Source organism: Stegodyphus dumicola, chromosome 3 (assembly GCF_044657685.1).
Source record: "Stegodyphus dumicola isolate Sdum_Otavi_A_Nest chromosome 3, ASM4465768v1".
NCBI lineage: Eukaryota > Metazoa > Arthropoda > Arachnida > Araneae > Eresidae > Stegodyphus > Stegodyphus dumicola.
This window is the reverse complement of record NC_140770.1, coordinates 149,275,971-149,294,726: the sequence shown is the minus strand read 5'-3', so window position 1 is coordinate 149,294,726 and position 18,756 is coordinate 149,275,971. Positions and strand designations below refer to the sequence as shown.

Genomic DNA, 18,756 nt, shown 5'->3' with positions numbered 1-18,756 from the left:
AATATCAGTAATTATGGAAATAAATAACAAAATAATCAGTTACATAATGCAAGTGTTTGCAAACTTGGAAAATAATCTTAAATAGTTCAAATACAATATATAATCAGAACATCAAGTTGCAACTACTGACATCATTACAATAATGAAATTAAAGCAAAGCTGCCATGATCTACTCTTAAAACAATTACTAATTTAACTACTTTTGATTCACAGTTTATTACACTTTTTTTGCTAACATAGTAAAATTAAAATTTTTATTGCTTTAGATATACCACATGAAATGAAAATTTAATATTCCAACAATTAAAAAATTAATCATTATATTTACACCATTAAAATCACTAAAAAGTTTAATTTTAAAAGTAATTTAAAATTATGATTATTCCCTTCACATTAGTAACATTCTACCATAAGAATTTAAAAGTTATGAAACAAGTTTAAATCCAGTTCCCCCCAGGTCTGCTACCCATTTTAAATTTATCATAAAAATAAAATTAAAACATCTTTTGAAAGAGGAAAGTCTTACTAGCATGATGCAATAAGAAATTAAATAGAATATCCTAAAGAAACTATATTTTATGTCATCCTGATATATGGATATTATACCATGTTTTAATATAGTTATATGCTTCATATTTTTATTCCATAACAAACTATGTTTTGCCTGCATCCTAAACATGAGAAAAATGTTTTAAATAATAAATTTTTAAATAAACATGTATCAAAATGACTATTCAGATTAAATAAATGTTCTTGAATTATAAATTTCAATGTTACATTTATTAACCTTTTGAGGCCGGAGCTTTAGTAGCAGTAAAAGCTACCAAAGGAAGGGGAATCTTTAACCAAATGCTTTCCCCCCCCTTTAAAAAATCACCTCCTATTTGCAACAAAGATTCTTGTGTGTAGTTTAATGGATTCTCAGAGGAGTGCATCTATGTCGCAAAAGGAAGACCTTTGAAAGAGATAAGTGGTTAAAACCCTAGGGACGTCAAATTTGACATTTTTCCCAACTTTTCAGCCTGGAAAATGGGAGGAAAAGACATGGCCACTAAAGTGGACAACCCCGTCTTTTCAAAGAGAGGCCACTATAATGGCCATCCCGTCTTCAAAAAGTTAAAAAATATGGAAGAAGCGGTGCAGGTAAGAAATATAATCTATTTTAAAAGTAACACAAGACATGCTCAAGCATAATTTATGCTGAAATTTATACTAGTTATACTTTTTTTTTCAAACTTATTTAATTTTGTACAATTTATTTGAGTTTGTTACACAAACATAATACTGAAAGCATTTCTAGAGGGATGGCTGATAGGATAAATGATGAAACATCATTAGACAGAGATAGAGAAGTATGTTTAGAGCAATTAATTGCAAGGACAAAATGATCATATAAAATTTAATGCTATTAGATAAGTTTATAAAATTTTTTTAAATAAAACTGGTATCAAAATGAGGGAAAATTACCTTTCTTAAAATATTACATATTTATTTTTCAGTATAGTCATTATTTATTGCTGCACATTTTTCAAAGCCTGAAATTCATTTTTCTCATTTTCTTTCTTAGCTGTTAACACTTTACTATTTCAAATTTAAGCTTCACATAACAAAAAAAGTTCACTTTTCAACATTTTTTTTAATGTTGGGAACAACCAAAAATTGGATGGTTATGCTTAACACAAAATTCAAAGATAGTATTCAAAACAAAAAATAGAGGTTTAACAGAAAAAAGAAACTATATTCATTTGCATATGACAGTTGAAGCTGCTAAAAGCAGGTGCAGGCCATCTCCTACATGAATCACTAGCAATAACATATGAAAAGATACCTTACTTGGCAATCAACTTATACATTTTATTATAACTTATTCAAATTTTATTCATAAATACCAACAATTTTCAAAGAAAATTTATTATATATAGCATATAAATACATATAAACCTATAGATGTACTTATTTCTATATTTGTATATTTAAAATTTCTATTTTAATTTCTATATTTAAAAATTTCCGATGGTAAAATTCCATTAAAGAATAGTGCATACATCTTACGAAAATACTTCAAAGAGTATTTTCACAATTTGTATATTTGCCAATTTGTTATTGCAATGTTGACTAAATTCTCATTATTAATTAATTCAACAATCTTATCAAACCAACTTTTTTCAGCAGGAATTAAGAACAAATAACAACCCAGTTTATAATAAAAGTATAGCATTTTTTAAATGAACACATGAACTGATGTACTAAAATCTAAGATTTCAAATGAATTTTGTGACATACATACTGATCGCATATGATTATAATGATCATACTGATCACATATGATTATAATGATCATACTGATCACATATGATTATAATGATCATACTGATCACATATGATTATAATAATAAAACGACACTTATTAACAAGTGTGAAATAGGATTGTTTGAACTCCTTTTTACAAGGTTCATGCACATTTCTGTACATGAAAATTAAGTATTTTTAAGGACTATTAATAAAAAAAAATCATGAACTTATCAGACAATGGAAATTGAATAAATTAAAGCAATTTATTTATATAATCAACTTCACTTTTGTAATTTCATTAAAAGAATAAAATAAAAGTGTATGTAGCATATTTTTTATTATTAAAAAGAATCAAATATTTAACATAAAACTAGTTTGAGAATGAAACCAACTCTGTAAAAGTACCAAGTAACTAACACTAAATCATAAAATTTTTATAAATATTTACATTTTAAACTTACAATAGCCACACACATATTTTAAAAGACTTAAATTTTCATTATTAAAAATTCTTATTTAAAAATTCATTAAAAAGTATTCTATTAAAATTACAATCTGAAATTTTACAATTTAATAGATAAGGAAAAATATACATTATAAAACTACAAAGCATATATAATACCAAAAAATAATTTTTTTTTTAACTTGAAGTTTTTCTGGCCACTTAAGATTTATACCCATTTCTTCTTCTTTAATTTTTTTCTAAGTTTATTTCCTTTAATAAACAAATCATTATTTCTATTAGTCTTTGCTTCATGAGCTAAACAATACATATGAAATCATATAATCAATTTTTTCCTCAGGAAGTTTCCTCTTCATATCTGAATGTTCAGTTTAGTTAAACATTTTTGATGTTCTAAAAAATTTGCATGTATTTAAGAGATGTACCCCCCCCAAAAAAAAACCGATTTTATTTCTTTAATAATATCAATACCGAAACTAACTTTGCATGTATTTAAGATGTACCCCCCAAAAAAGAGCCAATTTTATTTCTTTAATAATATCAATACCGAAACTAACTCCATGAATCTTTATGAAATGATATGTGGAGTACAAAGATACATAGGTACATATGATGAATCCTTCAAACTGCTATTTTCCAGTATCTCAATTAACAGACATATTTCTTTTTACAGCCTACGTGGCAAGATTAGAATCATTTTTGAAGTTTTATGTGTTTGTAAACAGTAACAAAAACAAGCACACACACAAAACCTGTTGATTAGAACAAACTTGAAAGGCCTGATGTAGGCACAGTTGGCAAGTGTTGAAAGTTAGTCAGGTTCTGTTTGATGCAGTTAGTGTCGTAGCTTCGAGTACAGTTCCAGGGGTTGTAACCCAGTTAACATACTTTAAGGTTCCAATAAGCCATTAAAGCACTAGAGGTGATAAAGTTGTTTTGCTTTAAGTCTCAGTAGATACAAAGAGTAAGTTTTACTTGAATTTTTACATTTTTATATTTTATCTTGTGACCACAGTGAGTATTAATGAAAGGCAATAACTCACTTTAATATGTAGAGATAATTTTTAAGGGTAGGCAGCTAGTTATAAATAATTAAATTAGGTAGTTTGATAACCTTAGTCATAATGGATTTACATGATCATTATTAAATTTCATTTTTTAACAATATTTGCTAATAAAGCCCTATTAAAATCAAAATCTAATAAAATTTCACAGTTTAAAATACATGTAATTTATGACACAGATTCTTAAACGATATTATAATTATTACACATTAAAAGCTATAAAACATTTATGTTTTGTAGCTTTTAATATATATCTAAAATATTTATTCGTCACTTTAATTTGTAGCCTTTCCAGACACTTTGGCTAGTTTATATCAATTTCTTTCTCTTTAAGCATCTTTTCTAAAAGTTAGAGATTTGTCTCAATATGGAAATCAATGCACTCGCTAGTTTCTGCATGCTTTATCTCCTAATTTCTCAACCTCTCCAGAAATGTACCTATGAGGGTTTACAGGGTTCATAGCCACATTTTAGTTAAAAAAATAAGCACCTATAAGCACTTTTCAAGCACATTTTAAGAAAAAAAAATAAGCACCTGTCTATTTACATCACACACAACTGCATAACCTTAAAAATTAGACTTGTAATTTAAAATATGAGAAATGAAGTACTTATTAAGAGAGAATAAGCATTACCTGAACCATGGAAAATAATAATTATTATTTTTTAAATTTTAAATAATAGTTCAATTTACAGAAATAGTTTACAATGAGAGGGGGGAAAAAAAACTCTGAAGAAATAAACTATATTACAAGATTTAATGATGAAATTTCAGTTCAAAATAGAGAAAATAAATAATAATAAGGCATATTTATTGTAGTCGCTTGGAACCTAATAATAAATACAATTTATTTTTCTACTAACATTGATATTTAAATAATTTAAATCTAAATTCTGAACATTTTCTAAATTTTCATTGTATATCAGTTTTCTCTTAACAGATATTGCAAGCAAAGTAATTTAAGTAAAAAAGAGGAACATTTCTGAAATCAGAAGACAGAAATTTGCTTCATGCAGTCATCTTTAACAGTAAAAGCTTAACTAACCCGCATACTTGGAAACTGGCGAATATTCGGACAGTCGAGCGTAACTTGAAGGAGCGGAGGTGGGGGTAGACTGTAGCCGCTCTTTAGATTTTTCCGCTAAATAAATGCTTTTGACATTTTAATATGTGCATCATATAAAAATAAACCAACGGAACTAAAAAATATTCTGCTTAGCAAGCACAGTAAAACTCTTTTAAGTGTTCATAAACAAATCTCGGACTGAAGATCAAAATTAATTATCTCTGCAAAATATCGCAAACGTTATTGCGCAATACACGCACCGTAATTCTTCCCTACGTGATATTACGCAAGCGGAATCAACAACTGCCGGTATTGGGAGAATACAGAACTAAATAACTGGTGTTTTTCATTCTAATTTTCAACAGACGGCGTTAAATTTCCGGAATAGAATCATTCTTCGCTTGGGTTGGTAGACTGCAGAACTTTTAGTCCTATTCAATCCAGATTGGAAAGTGACCCCCCCCCCCAAAAAAGGGGGTCCATTGCTTGTTTTGCAGCAAACTGTAACAGTTTCAATATTCAAGATTTTGCGGAGAAAGGGAGACCTCCCAACCTTCATACTGTATATTGTATTGGCCAAAAAAATGAAATTAATTCCTACCTCCATGAGTATTTGGGTGGGAGGAAAAGAATGTCGAATGTAGCGGAAATTTTCTACTGCTTTCGGAATTCTTTGACCAATAGAACGACAGGCAACTGTCTGTACTCTTCGTGCACACCAAAGGTTATGTTAATGCAGAGAAAGGGGGAAAAGCTATTTCCGGGAGTATGACTCACCACCTGACATTCCATATTAGGAAGAAAAGTTGTTTACTTAGTTTCGGCTTTGGTACGGGGAAAAAAGTGCGTTCATTAAAAATAATAATAATAATAATAATAATAATAATAATAAATAAATAAAAAAAATCTGAAATGTTTCAGATTTTAAATTACATCCAAAGGGGCGTTTTTTAACATTTTGTGTGTTACCTTTCTTTATTAAATATCATGTTCCTCGCACTTAAACCATAAGATCCAGTGCAACAGCAATATCGCAAAATAGTTTTAAAATGAGCATATCTTTAGAATTTCCGATACAGAGACTCACGTGCTGGAGATAAAAATGTTTTTTCTGCACAAAGTTGCCATTGCTCGCTTTGAAATCCTTGAGTTTGTTAATCAAAAATTCGTCAAAGTTTTAAAAAATAGGAAATCGATCATAAAACAAATTTCAAATTTGGTCTTCCACATGCTCATATTCGTTGGAGGATTACGTTATTCAAAATTCAATGACTCTATGTACCGTTATTTTATGACAACGTGAGAAATATACATACATTTACACAGATTTTCATTATTTAATTTCTTCAAATATAATGCAGGACTCTAACATTTTATGGCAACAGTTTGAAAAGTGAACCGACATTTATCCGTCCGATGCAAAATGCCAAAACGAAAGTAATAGTCCTTCGGGACTCAAGTCCCTGTGGACTAATAATAATAAATAAGGGCTTTAAAGCAAAAGTAAGCACCTATAAGGGCCTTTATATTTTATTTTCAAATATAAGGACTTATAAGCACTTATAAGGAGCACTAGGAACCCTGGTTTAATTGATCTGGTAAAAGGTAAATAGTCCCAAACAGACAAAGGTTTAAATAAGCCTCTTATTTAAACCTTCGTAATAAGCCTTTTCTTTAAAAAGAAATTAGAACATAAAGGCATGTTCTGATGCTAACAAAATCAATTACAGCTCACGGTGACGTAATTAAACAAGAACAGTCAAATTCAAACTAATAATGTGGACTAGTGGTCAAAGATTATACAGTTTAATTTTAATTTAATCTGGCTCAATAACTATCATATGAGGTAATATAAACGGGAAATTATAGTAAAAGCTGAAATCATAAACAATTGGGTAATTTACATAATAATAACTGAACGTATCTTTGAAGAATAATTTTCTTTACGCATTCAGTTTCATTCTTCAACACATTTCCTTTTCATTTTAGAATTTTTGGATTTAATTAAGGATTTCTGTTATTCTAAACAACACTAACTGCATTTAGAATGCACAGAAAAAGCAGCTAATTTTATTTCTTTAGTAATATGGAACATTCAGAAGAAACATGAAATACCCACAGTTTATGAATCTGTTCTAAATCACAGGCCATACTGACTCTTTAACGAAACTTCGAGGGCCAAACTACAGTTAATTCATCATACCACGCCAATACAATTATCATGAACAGCATACATGTTTTTAAAAGAGGCAATAAGATTTCTGTAACTGGATCTTTTAGCTATGATCTTAAACTGTTGTTTTTTAAACTCTCATGCAGCTTCACCTAAATTTCTAAAGCTGTTTTTAAACATTTGCAGAAATATACTTTTATTCCAGAATACTGGAGATTTCTTCAGTTTAGTATGTACTTTACTTTTCAGTGGATTTACCTCTACGTTGTCACACCATATTGGTGCATTTTGTTTACATTTTGATTAGGTGCAAACTTTCGCTCACATGTATTTAATATTTAGGCAAGTTTTGCGTGAAAAACCACACCTCAAAATTAAAATAAATTACAACATATACAGAACAGTATAGTAAAGGCTGGTTACAGAGCTGATGTGGCAGAATTTATAGAATTCAGTGACACACCGAACAACAAAATCTAGAAATGGCAAAACTTTTAGAATTTAGAGCAAGCATTGGAAGCAGAATTTAGAAAGGCACTAGGCAGCAGAATTTAGGATCCACAGAGATTGCATCAGGTGCGAAAATGCCTAGTGCAGCTATGTGCATTAAGAAATATTAGATGAATCTTTTAAATTGTAGGTTTTCAATTTCTTTATTAATAAAAAATCCCTTTCTATAATGCCTGCCCATGTGATGAGATTAGAAGCATTTTTGATATTTTCCGTGTTTGTGTCTAGTAAAAAGTAGAGAAAATAAAAGGAAGATAAACATGTTAAGATTCTAGTATCAGAAGTAAAACATTAAAATATTATGTTTTCATTTTTCTTCCAGACGTTCTCCAAAAAGTAAGAAATTCATTGCAAACTTTCTGTAAAATACATCCATTATGTGTTGATACCATGTAGACATTTTTCATTTTGTCACATATTTCTCGAATCTTCTAGAATCGTGAGTCTATAAATCTTGCCTTCAAATCCTTCTAAACCTTCCAAGTTGCAATGTCTAAAATCCTAATGAGAAATTATCCCTACCAATTCTGTAACGGCAAAAAGCCAGAAATATTTTGGAAAAAAAAAACGAGGCAAAAAGTGTAAAATTGATTTTATAGAGAAAATTGATACATATTCTGAGAATTTTGAATATTCTAAGACAATTACATGGGAAAAACTCTTAATGAGTTAAATGACTTAATCATTGATGACAGTGGAACAATCGTAATGTTACCCTCATCTTACATAGGAAGTCTGAGATGCATGTCCGAGTACACTCAAGATGCCTTGACCTACATAAGAAAATATGGACAACTTGACCTTTTCATAACATTCACATGCAACTCATTATAGCCAGAAATCAAAGAACAAACTAAGGTATGGACAAGCACCCGTGGATCGACGACATAATAGCCCAAGTTTTCCGACAAAAACAAATGAGATTTATTAAAATCAACACAAAATACCACATCTTTGGAACTGTTAGATGCTCGATGTACACAATCGAATGGCAAAAATGAGGACTGCCTCACTTACACAATCTCATATGGCTACAAGACAGAATTCATCCCACAGGATATCGACAAAATCATCCAAGCTGAATTTCCCAATCCAGCAAAAGATCCTGAACTGTACAACACAGTTGTGAAAAAATATGATTCACAGACCATGCGGGTTATTAAACCCAAAATTTGCCATGTTTGAGTAATGGAAAATGTACAAATACATACCCAAAACAATACTTGGATGACACACAACCCGAAAATGATGGTTATCGCAAATACAAACCCAACAGCGGTGGCTTCATAGCAAAAATACAAATATGAGTCAGAGACGAACATGGAATAGATAATCAATGGATAGTACCATACAACACACTATTTTCCAAAACGTTTCAAGCACACGTAAATGTCGAATACTGCATGTCATGCACATACTCGGTAAGGGGAAGCTATCGACACAGCCCTGCCAAAAGAATGATTAAGCTAATGACCTCTATCTGAAAGTAGAGAGGGGAAAACTAGTAACAGAGAGGAAAAAAGCGTGGTTGATGGGAGAAGGACGGCACGCTCGTGTGAAAGAACTTTGGCTTCTTTTCTTTTTTTTTTTTTTTTATAACTGGAAGGTAAAATGTATTAGTTGTGCATTCAATGTAATTTTAAAAGAAATACTTAGTGAAGAGATAATTTGTATTTTAAGAATGAAAATATAGCTTATTTTGTTATTGTTAAACATGCATGAGTGTACCATTTTTATCTCTCTGTGACATTCATATGTGGATGGAAACAAACCGACAAAGTAGAATTGATCAAGACTTAGGAATGATTGAAAGGTCTAGGATCATGACACTGCAGTTCAGTGAAATCCATTAAATATGTCTTAAGTATGTGAACAAAGGCAGTGACATGTCAGTATTTCAAATAGCCAAAGTGCCAAACGAATCCATTCACGAAAGCATTACTGTATGTTGACGTCTCTACCCATTATACATGGAACACAACAAGAAAAATCTTTCAATGATGAAAAAAATGAATTTCAGTAGAGAATCATCTAAGAATCATGAAAATTAACATGCGAGGCCGAGTATACACCGTACATCCGAACAATGCCGAAAGTTTCTACCTCTGGATGTTGCTACACGAAATACGGGGACCAACAAGTTTCACTGAAATCGAGACTATAAGTTACCTATGCCAGATGTACAAAGAAGCATGCCAACACTTATGACTACTGGGAAACTACAACCACTGGAAATAAACATTACAGGAAGCCTCACTCACAGCTTCATCTGAACCAACCAGAGACTTATTTGCCATAATTCTAAAAGCATGTAACCCATCAAACCCAAAACACCTACAGGACTCCTTCAAAAAGAGTATGAGGTGATGACATACTGTACCAAATCAGACAAGCTTATCCAGAACTGGCCATCGAATTCAACGACGACCTCTTAAATGAAACACTCATTTGCCTAGAAGATAAATGTTTAGCAATAAAAAATCAGTCCTTAGTACAACTTGGGATGCCAGCATCACAAGATGCTTTCAGTGTGCTAAACTTCGCAATTACAAAGGGAAAAAGTACAACATCAACGAACTACTTCAATACATTGCTCACAACAAACCACTCCTCAATGACAATCAAAAACAATTTACACCGTTATTTTGGGCCGGATCTACAACAACACTGGTGGAATCATTTACTTGGCATCAGACAGCATGGGAAAACATTTCTAATAAATCTATTGCTGGCAAAAATACATGCTAAACAACACATCGCACTTTCACTAGCATTCCGGCATTGCCATAACACTTATGGAAAGGAGGACGAACTGCCCATTCTGCCCTACAACTAGCATTGAATATAGCTAAAGAACAATTCCCAGTATGTAAAATCTCAAGAGCATCTGAATGGGGTTAACTTCTAAAACAAGCTAAAATTATCTTCTGGGACAAATGCACGATGACACATAAAAAATCACTTGAAGCCATGGACAGAACATTATAAGACTTGCGAGGAAACTCTGAAATGATGGGAGAAGCTCTACTCACACTCTCAGGAGATTTTTTATCCGTAAGTCAACATCAGCAGATGAAATCAATATATGCTTAAAAAAGTAACATCTCTGGCCAGACATACAAATACCGTGACTAACAAAAAATGTGAGAGTTGAACTATCGAAAGATGAAATAACAGCACATTTTGCTCAAAAACTTTTACAAACAGGCGAAGGCACATATCCTACTGACAGGACGACCGGCCTCATTGAACACATCAGTGATTTCTGCAACATAGCCACTACTGAAAACGAACTCATCGATCAAATTTATCCAAACATTGTTCACAACTATACCAATCTGGAGTGGCTATTTCAAAGAGAGTGGCAACTAAAAATAATATTGTCATCGACATCAACTTTAATATTCAAAAGAAAATTTCCGGTAAAGAGAGAATATCAAAATTGATTGACATGATGGTTAAACATTGAAAAAATGTTTAACTTCCCTACAGAATTTTTAAACTCTTTGCAAGTACCAGTAATGCTATTACACTGCCTTCGATTGAAAATTGGATCTCCCATACTACTCAGATATGTCAACTCACAAAACTATGTAATGTAAAACGAAGATGGTCGTCAAACAGCTATCAAATAACGTCATGGAAGCCAAAATAATGATTGGAAAGGACACACACTATTTATCTCCAGAACACCACTGATATATATACTGAACTGCCATTCCAATTCGGAAGATTGCAATTTCCAATCAAATTAGCCTATAGTTTTACAATTAACAAAGCACAAAGACAAACTTTAAAACATTGTGGCATCAACTTCAAAGACTCCTGCTTTTCTCCCAATCAGCTATACGTAGCTTGCTTTTGAGTAGGAAATTTGAAAACTTTGTACACATACAGTTAAAAGTCGTTAATCCAGACTCATTGGGACTTCGGCCATTCCGGATTATCGATTTTTCCGGATTATAGATCATCAGTTTAAATCTGGTAAGATGGCATGCAGAAATTATAAAATTAAAAATATGAAACCATAATTTATGAAATAAAAAACAATTATGATCTAAAGGGTATCAATATTTACAAAAAGAAAAAGCTTAATATTTATTTGTTTACTTTATTAAACATTTCTTTCAATGTAAGTTGTTTAAGTTGCTTCGTTTCACGTGATAATATTTTCTCTTTAATTCTATTAAACAGACATAATTTCTTGTTCAGTTACAAAGTTCTGCTGTTCAAGTCCTATAATTGCTGTGTTGAGAATACCGACTAATTTGTCAATCGAAATTTTTTTGTTTTCAATAACCTCTCTGTCACTTTCTTCACTATCGGAAGCGAATTATAATGACGAGGAACTTGATTTAAAACATATCAAAGACGGAGTACATCGAGATGAAATACTACATTTAGTAAGAAATTATATGGCAAATAAAATAAAAACATCTGCCCTGAAGATAAGGATAGTGCTGACAGATCAACTTCCAATTCATTGCGCGCCGCGTCGTTTCCCTCCCCCTGCAGAGCAGCGTGAAATTGATAAACACATTTCGGAATGATTAGATAATCAAAGGATATGAATTTATCCATTTTTTGCAGCAATTCCACTTTCTGTTTAATGGACTTCGAAACATACTTTCACTTTGTAGATCCTTTACATGTTAGTAAATAAATATCGGAAATTCTATTTTACATAATCGAAAGTTCAAGCTTACTTTTATAAAATTGCTCTAACAGTCTGCAAAAAATAATAAGCCGGATCCAATTCAAAGATTAAGGAACAACGCAATCTGCAACATTAACTGAATTAGATAATTTTAGCTTAGCTTAATTAAACGCGCATGCATAAACATATTATGCGCATATGCATATTTGCAGCCATAAAGGTCTTACGCGCACGCGTAAATGCCAATGCACATGCGTCAACGCGACGCATGCGCAGAAAGTTTGTAGCTTTGAGGTCCGGATTATAGATCATTCCGGATTACAGGTGTCTGAATTAACAACTTTTGACTGTATATCCCAGATAACAAAATGAAAAATGTTGTTTATAACCAAGTATTGTAAATAGTGAGAATTTCTTTTCAATAAGAAAATTTTACCTCTTATATTTTAAAGTACTGTACTGATAAATACTGTGTGTACTTTTATTCCAACTACCACACAATCTCATATCAACTCCCTAAGCGAAGCCAGGTACCCCAGCTAGTTATTAATAAAAGCAGAATTATTATTAAAGGTATTAAAAGAAAGCTTTTCAAGATTAAAAGAAGTAAAATAATTTAGATTCAGCGCTTCTTTAAAAAAAATCTCCAAAAATAAGAGGAATTCATCACAATCTTTTTGTAAAACAAGTATACGTTCATAAACATTTACACACTATTAATTTTGTTACATAATTTTAGCTATTAATCACAGATGTCTAAATCTTGCTAGAGCATTTCATGATATTCAGTCTAAAATCTGATAGCAAAACAGACAGATAACCCTTTGTCATACTTGCCAACTTTGGAAAAGTCAGAAAACTTAAATATAAATAAATACATAAAAATAAACACAACAAAAAAAAGCATATATTTTATGGAAAAAAGTAATGTGCAAATGAATATTTTGAAAAATGTACATGAGGAAAAATTATTACCATAAAAATGTATAAAAGTACACATATGTTACACAGGAAAATTTAATATTACCATGTATCCTTCCGTGGGTAATTATTTCACAAGACACATTCTTTTACTCTACATGCTACTTTATTATATCTACAAAATATATCATCACTCGCATACACACTCATATCTACAGCTACTCGCATTCCAGTCATTTTCTTATTACTGCGCGTGCTTTGATGCCTGGCGCTGCGCCATCTTTTAAGTCCGATTATGATATACCACATCCCTCCCCCTTTATGATAACTGCAGTCTATCTGGGGGACGTGAACTTTACTGGAACGGCACAAAGGTTGTGGCACTGCTGGTTTCTTTGGTAACCTGGTTGTATCAGCAGCAGGTCCGGTGGATAGAACATCTCGTACAACATTGGGCTCGGAGGACGACACAGATTCATCTGCCTGGTGGCTATTATCTTTGGATGGTTCTGGAATTCCACTCGTATCATGCTCTTTGGAAATCACGAGAGCTGGAGGTGGACGTATGAACCATTCAACTGTTACAGTTACTTCATCACACATATGATCGACACATCGTCGCCATAGCTGACCATCTACATTTATGGCGTAATGAAGCTGCCCATCCTTGGATTGGGCGGTTCCAAATCTTCATCGTCTATCACCTTGGTGATAATTTCTTACTGCCACTCTATCTCCTACTCTAAATCGTCGGTCTGCAAACTCGTCGGTTCCTTTTCGAATTCTGTCTTCCACCCTCCTTTTGAGATCTGGTCTCAATAAATCTATTCTTGTTCGAATTTCCCTTTTCAGCATTAGCATTGCAGGGCTCTGCAAAGTAGTTAAATTCAGAGCTTTCCTATATTGCATCAAAAATGTACTGAGTTTTTGTCTTAAAGTTCCTGGATAAATACCGTTCAGCCTGCCCATTACTAGATGGTTTAAATGGTGTAGTTTTGTGTTTGATTCCGTTACTCTGCAGAAATATCTTAAATCATGTGAAGTGAACTGTGGCCTGTTATCACTCACTAACAATATTGGTAATCTGAATCATGCAAAAAAATTCCATAAACATTTTATCGTTTTGAAAGTCGAGCGTGACTTCATTGGATAGGCTTCTAGCCATTTTGAGTAAGCATCAACGATTATCAAAAACATATGCTTAAAAATATGTCCTTCATAATCAACGTGAATACATTCCATTGGAGCGCTCGGGCACTTCCAATGATGAACTTTTACCTTAGGATCTATTTTATGTTTTGCATATTCAGAACAGTTTTGGGAAGTATTTTCAATATCTTTATCTATACCATTCCAAAATACGTAAGATCTAGCAATTGCTTTCATCTTTACAGTCCCTAAGTGTCCATGGTGCAACTCTTTCAAAACATTATCACATTATCATTTTGGAATATAAATGTGTTGGCCATACATTATACAGCCATTTTGGAGACTGTACTCCATCTCCCTTCTTTTCAATTCACCGTTGCTTTGAAGTATTTGTAGCAGAGGAACGAGTTCAGCATCTATTTCAGTTTCTTTAGCTAAATCGTTGGCAGTGATTGGAAGAGTTTCAATCTGTTGTAATTGAAAAATAGTTACATCATCCTGAACAAACAGTTGCTCTGAGTTTGTCAGCAATCGCGACAGAAAGTCAGCATTACCATGCTCGTTTGTTTTACGGTAAATAATTTCGAATTGGAATGACTGTAAAGCCAAAGTGTAATATAAGGGTCTTGTTGCTGCCAAAATTGGCATGTCTTTCTTTGAGCTGAAAATTGCAACAAGAGGTTTATGATCTGTAATTAATGTAAATTTCCTGCCTTTTAAGTATAGAATTTTTTTCTTTTTTAATTTCCCAAATGATTGACAAAGCTTCTTTATCGATTTGATAATAATTTTTCTCCATTTCAGTCAGTGTTCATGAAGCATATGCAATTGGCCTTTCTGTTCCATCAGGAAGTTTGTGAGAAAATACCGCACCCACTGGTGATGCATCAGTTGCCAATGTTAAGGGCAATTCTGGATCATAATGCATCAAAACTTTTTGTGAACACAATTCTTTTTTAATGTTTAGAAAAGCCTCCTGACAATCATTCGTCCAAACCCATTTTGAGTTTTTCTTAGTTAATTGATATAAGGCATTTGCGATTGTCGCTAATTTAGGGCAAAATTTTCGATAAAAATTAACTTATCCCAAAAAGCTTTGAATTTCCTGGACATTTCTGGGTCTTGGGGCTTTTGCAATTGCTGATATTTTTTCATCAGTTTTATGTCTACCATTAGCATTAATTTGATGACCTAAAAATTTTATCTCATTCTGAAAAAATTTACTTTTCTCTAAAATTTAATTTCAGTCCATGAGTTTTACATTTCTCAAAGAAATTTTTTAAAGTACTTAAATGTACCTCATCATCCTCCCCTGTTATTCACGCATCATCCATGAAGACTTTACACCCTTCCATTCCGTGGAATAGTCTACGTAACATTGGTAGATTGCCGGCACTGCATTTAGCCCGAACACTATTCTCTTATATAATCCCTTCTGTGTGTTTATTGTTAGCAATTTGTGAGTCAAAGGGTGTACTTTCATTTGTAAATAAGCATGTTTAAAATCAATTTTTGAAAAATGCTTCCCCCACTCAAACATGAAAATATTTAGTCAGTGGTCGGCAAAGGGTGTTGAAGTGTAACAATATTTGGGTTTACTGTCACCGAGTAGTCAGTCGTATAGAACCATCCAGCTTAATTGCTGGTACTACCAGGTTGCCCATTCCGACGTTTCAACCTTTTCGATTATACCCTCTTTTCCAAGCGATCAATTTCTTCATCTATCCGGCCTTTTAACGTAAATGCTACTTGCCCAGCTCTACAAAATTTTGGTGAAACATTTGGCTTCAATTCAAATTGAACCTCATAATTTTTTATCTCTCCTAATTTTCCGTCAAAAATTTTTCCAATAATTTATTTAAACTACTCTTTTGTGAAACAGAAATTGACTTCATTGAGGACCAATCTAAATTTATCTTTGAAAACCTTCTCAACCAAATATTGTATCAAGGTTTTCTTTAACAATGTAAAGATTTAAGTTTTTATTCTACCTTAACTGTAGTAAATCCTATAGGTATCAGTTTTTCTCCATTATATGTTTTAAATACCAGACTTGTATTTTTAATTTTCGTTTTTGAAATTTGCCAGAAATTTTTTTAACTCATTACCGATACTGCACCCCCCTGTATCCAGTTCCACAGCTACCGGTTTTCCTTTTATGTTCACTTGGACCATTATGGGCGGTTTCCTATTTTTCACCTCATTGGAACGTATGCTGTTTATAGGAACTGTGTTTTCATTTCCTATATTTAATTGTTTTTGTTTCGCTTTCATTTTTTTAGCGTTGTAGCATGCTCTTTCAATGCGCCCTATTTTCTTACAAAAATTTAAATTTACAAGAATTTCTATCAGTCCCTGTACATCCCGAACACAATTAGCCTTTAGCACTCTTACTGCAAAGTTTTGTTTTTCAAACTTTTGTTTTGGAGTGACTGAGATTTACTTTTATTCCTGGCACTAAATTCTTTAATTTCCACTGGATTCCCAATTATTTCATTTGCACCTTTTAATGCTTTTTCCATCGCCAAAGCTATTTTTAAAGTGTGATTTAAGCTGATATTATCCAGCTCAAAAATTCTATCCAGAATAGCTCTATCTCTAAGTCCACTAACAAATACATTCCGCAACATTATATTTAACATATTCTGATCATAAGCAAACAGTATGGCAAGTTACCTTAACTCTGCTATATACATACTAATTGTTTCCCCCTCATGCTGCTTTCGATTTAAAAATACATATCTGCCAGGAATTATAAGTGGCTTAGGATTTAAATTATTTCTCAATGTTGTTTTTAACACATCATAACCTTTATCGAAAAGACTATCAGGAGCCAGCAAGTTTTTTAAGAGACTATATATTTTTCTGGACAAACTGGAAATCAATACTTTCCCATGCTTATCCTGTGAAACATTTTGTATATCTAAATAACTTTCGAATCTCTCTAGAAATGAACCAAACTATTCTTTATGTTCATTATATTTTTTAAACTGAACCAAAAGTTTCGAATTGTTCATTTATGGAGTAATGACTGAAGTAAGTCTCTCCTAAGAGCTCTATTCTTCGCTATTAACTCAGTTACACGCTGCTCCATGATCTTCTGAAAGAAAAATGATTATAAAAGCTTTACCTCGAGCAGTCTTTGGGGAATCCAATAATCCTTGTTGAGATTGCATTAGGCACATTTTTTTTAAATCATACATTCATCATCGCCAGCTATTATGGATCATTCACATACACACTTATATCTACAGCTACTCGCATTCCAGTCATTTTCTTACTGTGCGCGCTTCAATGCCTGGCACTGTGCCAGCTTTAAGTCCAATTATGATATAACACATCAATAGTTCTCAATATACCACATATAATAGCATTAAACTGGTAAATATTTAAGTCTAACTGACAAGTGCAGACAATTTAAAAATCAAAACCTCGGGACTGGTAATTATTATTAAAAATTCCCAGTGTTACGTTGCAAAATTAAACATACGGAAAAATTTGGCTGTGACGAGATTTCTTTGGATAGAATAGAGATCAAAAGTCTCACTTTTGAAGGCAATTTTGCCTTCACTTACACAAGTCAAAAACTTTGCCACCATATCCTCACCAGATGCAGCATGGATGGCTGCAAGAAATCCTCAATTTCAATTAGTCAAAATCGCACAAAATCAACACAACCTGATGCTATCTTTACAAAACTCCACAGACATCTTAGTAAAATGCTCCAAACTTACTACTGGTTTATTTAGAAAGTTAAAATCTACTCTAACCAACCATTTATTATTTTAAGCCCCCTAAACCAACTAGAGCCCAGCAACAATTTGTCAAAAATTCCGGAAAAAGAATATCCCAAAGAAAAACATCTTTTGTTTGGTTAGCCCTGAACCTTTTCTCTGCTTCACAGAAGAGGGAGGAAAAGCCAACTTCCCACTTTTTAACCAACTGGGGGGAAGACCCTCTTCAAGATTTACAGTTCAGCCAAGTTCCATATGACTGCCTCTTTGCAAAAGTCACACCTTGCATCAGCTTTTTTTTCTTCGTTAAAGCAAGCTATTCTAAACTTTGGATTAAAAAAAAATAGAAGATTTTAATGAATTCATTTCAGATTTATATTCTTTAATAATTACTACACATTAATTACATTTTTTTTTCAATTACAATTCGTACATGACACAAAGCTATCGTAGTTTAAAAAAAAAAAAAAAAAAAAAAAAAAAAACTACGGTAGCTTTTTCACTTTTGCTAAAAAATAATTTGAAAACTGTGCTTTATAACATTTATTATCTTGTTTATTTTTCAGAATCAAAACACTGATAAATTGCCCAAGATGAAAGGAGAAAATTAAAATAGCAATATTTTTTTAAAGTTACATTAAAATAAACATTATCATTATTTTAATGGTATCTTATCAAAGTTATTATGTAAAAAAAAGATTATAAAATTTGTGAACTCCCTAATAC

The 18,756-nt window shown here is 32.1% G+C and overlaps 1 protein-coding gene across 1 annotated transcript in view; it reads right to left on the bottom strand.

Annotated features, from left to right (window-relative positions):
• The window catches only part of LOC118197102 (mediator of RNA polymerase II transcription subunit 13-like), a 189,829-nt gene that overhangs the window by 13,087 nt on the left and 157,986 nt on the right, over positions 1–18,756 (bottom strand). The gene's annotated exons all lie outside the window — the stretch shown is intronic.